The following is a 9,347-nucleotide window of genomic DNA, read 5'->3' on the forward strand; positions in this document are numbered from 1 at the left end:
GTAATTTCGGTACTGGTTTCTGTTTCTTATCCGGAACTCGTACTGTCTGGTTTTGGCTTTTTCATGTCAAATATTCAAGTTACATAATGGATGCAAAAGGACAGCCACACCAAACACTACAGACTTTAATGCAAAGTTCGTCACGAATCTTATACACCGCAAGTAGATGCCTCTCTAGGTTGCGGAAATACATGCCTTTAAAGCTCAGCTCCGCCGATTTTCGACTGCGACAGAATGGAGCCATGCTTGGGCTGTGCGTTCGTTTCCGCACAGGGAGCATACATGTGAAAAATTTTCACCCGTTTGTTTGTAGTTTTTAAGAAAACAATTTTTTAAATTTCCCTGGCACGGCGGTCCTGTGGTCGGCAAACCCTGACCAATCCCGGCTTCGTCCTGGCTTAGCCGCGCTCGTGGCTTGGCTAACGCCAAATCGTCGATGCGATGGCGGAGATCTATGGGCGAAGGTGAATGTTTTGGGTGTGTTCCGTGATAATTGCTGTCGTTAATAGCCTCAAAGATAGTTTTGCCGGTCTTCTTTAACAAGCCTTACAGGATGGCCTCGTTGTGCAACGACGGCCGTCGTGAGCGGACATTCTGTGTCCGCACTGTGCTTCATGCTACCAACAAGACCTAACACCTAACGTGTGACATACTCGTACGCATTCTCAATAGCTTTGCCAGCGCACTATGCGCGGACTTGCTGCGCGTGCAGAAAGCACCACCAAAGCTATTGAGAACGAGAACGAGTACGTGCTCGAAGACGAAGTATTTCTTATAAGAAACATGATAAAACGGTGCGGTGGTCCCCGATAGCTCGTGACAGCTATTTCAGCACGATACAGCGGCCATGATGGAGTGTAAACACAAACTGGTTGCCAGGCAGAGCTGGCTAGGTGTGGCTATCCAATCAGTTCCAAGTATGACGTCACAAGTGGAACCGCCGCCCGGTAGTTTTTCTCAAATTTCTCACGAAGGAGTATGGAAATTTGGAAAGCAATGTGCGTTTATGAATGAAGTTGGGACCACGGTTCTGAATATCACAACGTCTTCATACTTTCGGAACAGCAGCGGAGCTGCACTTTAAGCTTCAAAAGTATCCGCTCGTGCGCAAAAATAACACGTCATCCAAAACTTTCGCGTCCATCTTGCTGCGCAGTGGGGTCAACACGAATGAAAGTCCCGAAAATAAACGAATGAATGAATGAATGATGACTGGAAGCATAGTGCAGATATATACTTTTTATATTAACGCGAAAACACCGAGGGAAACGTCCTGCGAATTTGGTTTCCGTTAACGTTACCACTTTTGAATTTCGTTTCCGTTTCGGTTTCTGGTAGTAGAAACTAAAACAATTTTGTTTCCGTTTCCATTTTCGTTTCCTGTTGAATTTCGGTAATTACCGCTTCTCGTTTTCGTTTCCGGTAGCCAACCCTGGTCATGACAGCCTATACATGTAATCGTATTGTGAAAGTCCAAATCAAATATTTTCGTTCCATTTTTTTTTTTTTTTTTGCATCCGCATTTTGCAGTGTGCACAGCAAGTATGCCACCCTCTACCTTGGATGTCTGGCTACGCCACTGGTCGCATGTCATAGAAAACGACTTCTTAAGGTCATGTGACTTTGTGTACGTTTCGTTTTGCTGCTTGCCGACATATTTCCGTCTTCATAACGCGAAGACATGAACGTATTTTGCCAGTGTAAACAATGGCATGCTTCTTCGGCAACATGGTAGCCCATTTCTCCTTCGTTTATAAGTACATGGCATCGGCTCACTGAGTCATAACGCGGGGTCGTCATCATATCTTTGAAAGTCGTCAATCATACAAGGCCTTATTCACAAAACTTGGCGTTTTACTGTGAGATTAAAGGATAAAAATAGTTACCTGATCGAAAGATATCCAAGACGTTGCGCATACACAACAACCGCGCATTGTTTACAAACGGTCTGGCCGTCGACCAAGGTCACGAGTGCGTTGACATTTGCTGCCACGTGCGACTAGGACCTGTTCAAGATGCATTGCGTTCGCCCCGCACGCTTTTGTCTACGGAGCAGCACATTGGAAGCAACCCCTGTGCTGCTGATGCACGGTTGAAGGTGCAGTACATACCAGTGAGCGTTCGTACGAGTGACACTGTCTTCTTTTTTTTTTCTTATTATTCTTCTTTTTGCGAGCACTCGAAACGTGTCAAATGTGCCGTAGCAAAAATCTCACGTTCGTGGTTCGCGTAGTCCCGCACCAATGGAAGTTTATTGGCGGAGGGAGTTCGTAACAAAGTTCAATTATTCCCGAAATACTAGCAATAATTTTATCAATAGTCCACTACCGTAAACTATCGTAAGACTATTGTTGTAGTACTAACGCGAGTAAAATGTTGCCGGAACTATATACCGTCTGTCTCCGACAATGCAAAGATCAACTACAGTCAACCCTCGTTAATATGACATCCCACGGACTTTGGTCATAAAGCGAATTGTCATACTAAGCCGTTCATAAAGGGCGAATGCTGTTTGGCTCTGTCTCATATTGAAGACACACATACTGCGGTCGCAGTATTTGAATTCATTTTATTATCTACTACCTTACAATTTATCGACGAAAGAAATTCGCTCAAAACGTCAGCTTAGAAAAGCTGTCAATGTGTAGCTCTTCCGGTGACTGAATTGCATGGGCTGGGGTGGGGGGGGGGGGGGGTATTTAATAGAGTGAAAAATAAAAAGGAAATGTCAGTCAGGCTTATGCCAGCTTGCTATTCTGTGCTGTCGAATGAAAAGGATGGCATAGAGTTGCGCAGCTGTTGATGAGGTTGGATGTGAAGGGCGTCGTCCTTGCACTACGCCTTCGGATGGTACAGTCGAGCCCCGTTGATCCGGCATCCAGATAAATGAAACAGCGGAATGGAGATGCCATTAATGACCCTCTATACCAATGTTTATTTACGATGGCACACAGAGCTCTTCAATGACAGCTGTTCCAAATTTCTGTACATATGTAATTCAAATGTAGTGTCTCCTGAAACGTTTTTCCGTGCGCAATGCACCATGCGTATCGCTTCGAGCACATTCACTGTCATCTCCCCTCCTTGTTCGGCACGCTCAATGAAAAGAGCAATCTCTCATTGCGCAGGGATTTAATCTAACCCCTGCGCTATGACGACTTCAAGGACCGCATGATGCACGTGTCTACTGTTTGAAGACGACTGTTAGTGTTCTTTGGTAGGAAGCACAACTTCAAGTTTGTAAGCTCAACTCCAGTAGTGTTGTGAGAGGTTGCGTTAACCAGAACCAAAACACGACGTCGGTGGCTTTAGGCGATGGTCACTCTCCAGCTTCTTGACTATTTTTTGAAACACAGCTCCCTTATGAAAAAAAAAAAAAATGCACACTGTACACGGACTGGGTACAAAATCTTGGGTTGGGTGGGTTAAAGGTAGACAATGGCGTAGCAACAGGGGGCTAGAGGGGCTCGAGCTCCCCCTACCTGCCACGGACCCACCCACACAGATCGTGCAAATCCGAGTGAATATATGCGGGGGGGGGGGGGGGGGACCAGTGTGGCGATCGTGAAAGGTCTTGCAGGTCATGGCGTCTATCTAAGCAGCTCTCTTGAATGATTTTCAAAGTATGAGCTTCTCAAACTACTTCCAATCTCGTGACACCGCCTCATTGGTCATGACAGGCTACATGTAATTGTATTTTGAACGTCCGAATCAATTTTTTGTTCATCCGCATTTTGTGGTATGCACAAGTATGTGTGTACCGTTGCTCCCAGGGTCAGCGGGGGGCGAGGCCGAGTTTTCATATCGACCCCCCCCCCTCCACCTTGGAAGTCTGGCTACGCCACTAAAGGACTCATAGATACAGCTTCTATCCAGTTTTTTTTTATGGCTCGTCCAAGAAATGGGCGCGGGAGTCGTTACGAATTAGGTAGCCCAAATGTATACAAACAAGCAAGCATATTGTTTAGGAACAGATCATATGTTAGCACCAACTTCTAAACTGGCTGTATACAGTAAAATGTATACATATTGTACGAATAAATTATATATGAACTGTACACAGAGAAAGAAATCCCCTCGTGTCTGCTGTACATGAGTACCCACAAGAAACCACACAAAACAGCAGATAGCAGCAACAAATCACTTTATTCACCACTCACGAGCACGCACTTTTCAAAGCATATCAATTTATCACCAATACACCTGAGGGTTCAAATCATGGGGTGACAATATTGGTGATGATGGAACGGTGAACAACAACGAAAAAAAGCACACCTAGGTCATCGTTTCCGGTCCAACTTGTCCTCCTTCCGCAAAGGCACTTATAAACCTTGTCATGACAAGATAGAGCCTCCACCACATTGAACACGAAGCTCGCGTCTCTCTTGCCGGAGGCCGCTGCGTCATATAGCCGCAACCTGCAACAAATATCAAAACAACACGATGGCAGGAAACACATGTAGAGACATATGACATACCATTTGCAGAAAGCTATAGTCACCAACGGTTTCATCTGGCGTCCTATCACCCTATCGTTGTCCAGATCGCCTGCAAATAAAGTAAAGCAGAAAATCAGGATGCATGGTGCAGCCAAACATATTACTTCACAGTTATATGAATTACACACCTGAAACGGCAAAAATCCTGAAGGTGAAGAGATATTTGTCTTCAGATCCGCGTCTTCATTCTGACATTTCAAACAAGACTGACTGGTCTGACTGGCGGTTATAAGAAATGGTTCCACTTACGGACAGTTGCAATGTTAGACGGGTTGCTAGAACGACAACATCAAGTGGGAACAATAACACAAAGCCTCTAATACGCTGCAGACCTAGTGGAACGCACGAAATTATGCGCACTACATGCGGCGACGAGAAACGTCCGTAACAGCAGCCAAAGCGAAGCCAACAAAACCAAGCATGCGCAACAGACTGCGCTGGCTAGTGTCATGGTGAACGAGCAAGGATGCGCCTGCGCGGGGGAGCCCGTGTTGAAATGAACATGTAGCCGAAGTATCCGCTCAATGGCTCGGAGGACAAGATATGACGACGGCAGAATCGTACTATCTCTTGAGCTTGTGGCGGTTCTAGGATGTTTTGGAAAATGCTGAACGATTTTGAAATCTCTGTCAACGTACGGCGCGTGAAAGAATGGTCAAAGGCATGGGCCATTAAAAAAAATTCTTGCCCAAAATTCCTTTCTTCTGTTTTGCATGCGTATGATGGGGTTCAGAACGTCATTAAAATGCTGCTGCTGAATACAGACTGAATTCGGACTAGTTATAAAAAGGAACAGAAATTTACGTATAACAGCTGTATATAGTGTCCTTGATACAGAAATTGATAAGCACTGGTTACAAAGTGGTTAGGAATTCCTGTTTAGAAAATGTATACAGTGCGCTCAATGAATCCTGCATACAGTTTTAACCCGGTCTCTATCTGCTAAATTGGGACTGAATAGGCTGGATACATCCTGGTTAAGACCTGTATACAAACTAGAAAATCATTTTCGTAAGGACAGCTGTCCTCATCCACGCTTTTTTGTCGTTGTTTGCATTGTTTTTTGTTGTTCAACAACATACAACGCAACATAACACGTTGTGTTATGTTGTTGTAATAGTCACAGTTTTGAGCAGGATCAAAGGTCTTGCTGAAGCAGCCAGGTCTCCTTGACTTTCCACTTTCCAATGACGACTGTCTTCCGTGTGTCGCTGCCTGATGCATCAGGTAACGCGACGGTGACTCGTTCCTTGAACTTTTTCGTCCCTATGGTACTGTTTACATAGAAGGCGTAGAAGAAGGGCCCAACCTATAGAAAAGGTTGGTTTTGTCCTTGTCGTACGCATCATCGTGGTCGAAATCCCGCAAGGTACGGTGTAGCATTTCTTTCCCCGCTTCCAGCGCCGGGACTGGACGGGCCGCTTGGGGTTAATGTAGGTCGCTGACGTGTGACAGATGACTCCCATACAAAGACGAATTTTTTTAAATTTTATGTCACAAATACATGCAGTGACTAGTCCTTTCATGGTCGGTTCCCATGAACATAAATTTGGTTTCTGAGCGATGATTGGTGGTTTTAAAATACGCGTGTGGGCGATCAAACCGGCGACACCTTTGCGGCAGTGTCGCATGTAGCTGGCATGTCTATTGGGTGCCTCAAGGTGTTTATAGCAGTTTAATCCGGACGTTTATTTTATAAATAAATCTGTCGGACAACGTCAGTGTCTTGTCGAAATCACACCCACAAGGCAGATTGCAAATTTCTGTTCTGTATCTTTGATGCAGAAACGATAGGAGAGGTCGAACACCTTATTCTTCCGATATCCGGTCAACAACACTCGACAGCTAACTCATTTGCTATTACTTATTGACATACGACACCGTACACCTGGTACCATCGAAGGGTGCCCGCATTCAGTTCGTGTTTTGTAGATATCTAGCATTTGTAGGTATACAGGGTGTCCCACCGAAAAGGGGTCAGGGGCGAAACAAAAAACAGAGTGCTCTACACAAATGGAACAAGCTGTACATGCTTGGCAGTTGTGTGGTCTATCCAAAAAATATTTTTTCATCGCTCCTTGTCAATTAATTAGCGGTGATTAGTTTTCGAACTTTTTAGTAATAAAAGCTACGAAGTTGTTGCAATGAGAACATCTGATCTCTTCGGTCACCTGATATGTTCGATAGATCGATCGCAGAAAATTCGTAAAGGAACACCTTTTTTTTTTGTTCATTGCGCATCTCCAGAGACGCGTGTTACCTTCACCCCGAATACGAAAGTATGAAAGAGCACACTATTGCCTCTTGCGTCCTGGAAGAAGATTAAAAGAAGACAGGAAATGTAACCCACACTCTAAGAAAAAAAAAGGTATGATTTTCTACCCATTTCGGTAATTGGAACCACATTTCTACTCCAACTAGTGTTACCTTTTGGGTATAGCTGCAGAGTAGAAACAAACTACAGAGTAGAATCTATCATTCTACCAGCTTGCGTAGGAAATACTACCATTTTCGCAAACGTGAGAGAGAGGAGCAAGGGAAAGGGACCCCGCCGCTTATACCCGCGGGAGAGAAGTCGCGAGTGGATTGGCACAAAATGGGCTACTGTCCTGCTGCAACAGTGGGCAGGAAATTCTACCTTTTTTTTTCTTAGAGTGCAAGATAAGGGCAGTCACGATAGAGTCACCAGATACATTTTTTTTTTGTTTCTGCAAGTTAAAGCTCATCTTCGACGCATGAGGACTTACTGTGCTATTTCACTCTCTCACACTGGGGATGAAGCAAAGGCGCGTCTTCGAAGATGGGCAATGAACAAAATAAAGACAAAGTGGTGTTTCTTCATGAATTTTTTGCGGGCGATCTATCGAACGGATTTCTGTTCTGAAAACGGCTTTGGTAGCAGGTGACCGACAAGATCAGACGTCCTCATTCGAACAACTCTGTATCTCTTATAATTAAAAAGGTAATTATTGAGAATTAATTAAGACACTGCCTTAGGAGTCCGCAAATGCCCTCGTAGGGAGTGCCATTCAGCATATGCTATATTGCAATTGATTTCATCTCGGAAAAAGTGATAGATATTTTTTTTCTTCTAATATGATCGCATTTAGCTGGGACACCCTGTATAGCACGGAATGCAGCATCCTGAGAAATCAGCGGTGATACGTGGCAGGTATGAACCGCCCTCTCTCGGATCATTGCGGTGAATATTGCCACGTATCATCTTTGAAGCGACCACACGGAGCAGCGGCAGCGGGCGGGGAGGCGTCGAGCCACGGGCTTAGATCCACGACACGCCGCGCTGATTAGCGAGCGATGCTTCCAGAAGCATTTGTTCCTTCGCTCGCATAAATCTCATGTACGGATCGACGACCTTGGAGAAACTCCTCTAGTTCCTCTTCTTCATCGACCCGCGCTTTCTACAATGATCCCCGCTGTGTAAAAAAGCTTGTGAGTTCCCAGCCGGAGCATTCTTTACCTTAGTTCTGTGTAAAAGCTACCTATTTTGTGTTAGCCAGCTAAGCAGCTAGAATAAAGCATTCGCCAATTATTCGCCGTCTCCCTCGTCTGTTTTCATCCGTGACAATGTGTAACTCTCCCCAAGCACACTCGCGATCTTCAGGACGTCCTCAAGATGTCATCGCGTCCTCGTCCGTGATAGGATGTCCGGACGAGATCCAAAGAGTGTCATCATGGGATTGTGGCGGCATTGCCAGCGATATCACATCAAGGTGAGAATAATAAATAGCCTTGCCTCGGTCAGCTAGAGCTCTCGCTCTGACCTGGCAATCCCACCGCCATGTTGTCGCCTGGTCTCGTTAGTGTTCAGTAGCACTACAGTGGTGACCCGAACAATACCTTGGACAATACCTGACGGACCTCGACATGGCAGTCGTCAATTCCTCCGGCTTCTCGGAACTGCCCGCTCCGCCTGTTCCCCAGGCTAGCTTCGAAAGCTCCGCCACCTCTTCCGGTAGCACCGTTCCTGACCCGCCCGATTCCCACGCCTTGTCTCAGCAGGTTCGCCACCTTACCCAGCTGGTCGCAAACCTTTTATGCCGACCAAGATCATCCACTTCCTGCCGCGCTGACCATCGCGCAGATTCCCCATCGGTACGCAGAACGCGTTCCTGCTCCCGAACCTCCAGCAGACTTTGTCGCTACCACCACCGTTTCGGCGCCGATGCACAACGGTGCCTCCTACTCTGCTCCTGGACGCGACAGGCAAAAACCCTTTCCACGACAAGCGCGCCAGAGCCCACCAGCAGCCGCCTTTTCCACATCATTGACCGTACCACCGGGATGCACTTCCTCGTTGATACGGGCGCGGAAGTAAGCGTCATACCCGCCGACAAATTTTCACGCCGACCCCGACAGCAATGCTGCAGCCTAAGAGCCGCCAACGCCTCTACCATACCCGTTTACGGCCAACGGTCTCTAACCCTCAACATCGGGCTCCGAAGAGATTTTAGATGGCTTTTTCTTGTCGCCGACATCACCCAAACAATCCTTGGAGCAGACTTTCTCAACAATTTCAAGCTGCTCGTCGACGTCAACGGCAGGCGCCTCATTGATCGCTCAACGTCCCTGTGAGTCTGCAGCCTTAACCTCCCTGCACCACCAACCCGCGTACTATGTTGCACTGCGCCGGACATCGCCTTCGCATCTATCCTCAAGGATTTCCCTGCGTTGACTCAACCACCCGACTGGACGAAACCCGTACAACACGACGTTGTTCACCACGTCTTCACCCGTGGCCCACCAGTTCACTTCCGCCCGCGGCGCCTCGCACCCGAAAAGTTCCGCGTGGCCAAGACAGAATTTGACCACATGCTTGAACTTGGTATC

Source organism: Ornithodoros turicata, chromosome 1 (assembly GCF_037126465.1).
Source record: "Ornithodoros turicata isolate Travis chromosome 1, ASM3712646v1, whole genome shotgun sequence".
Classification (NCBI taxonomy): Eukaryota; Metazoa; Arthropoda; class Arachnida; order Ixodida; family Argasidae; genus Ornithodoros; species Ornithodoros turicata.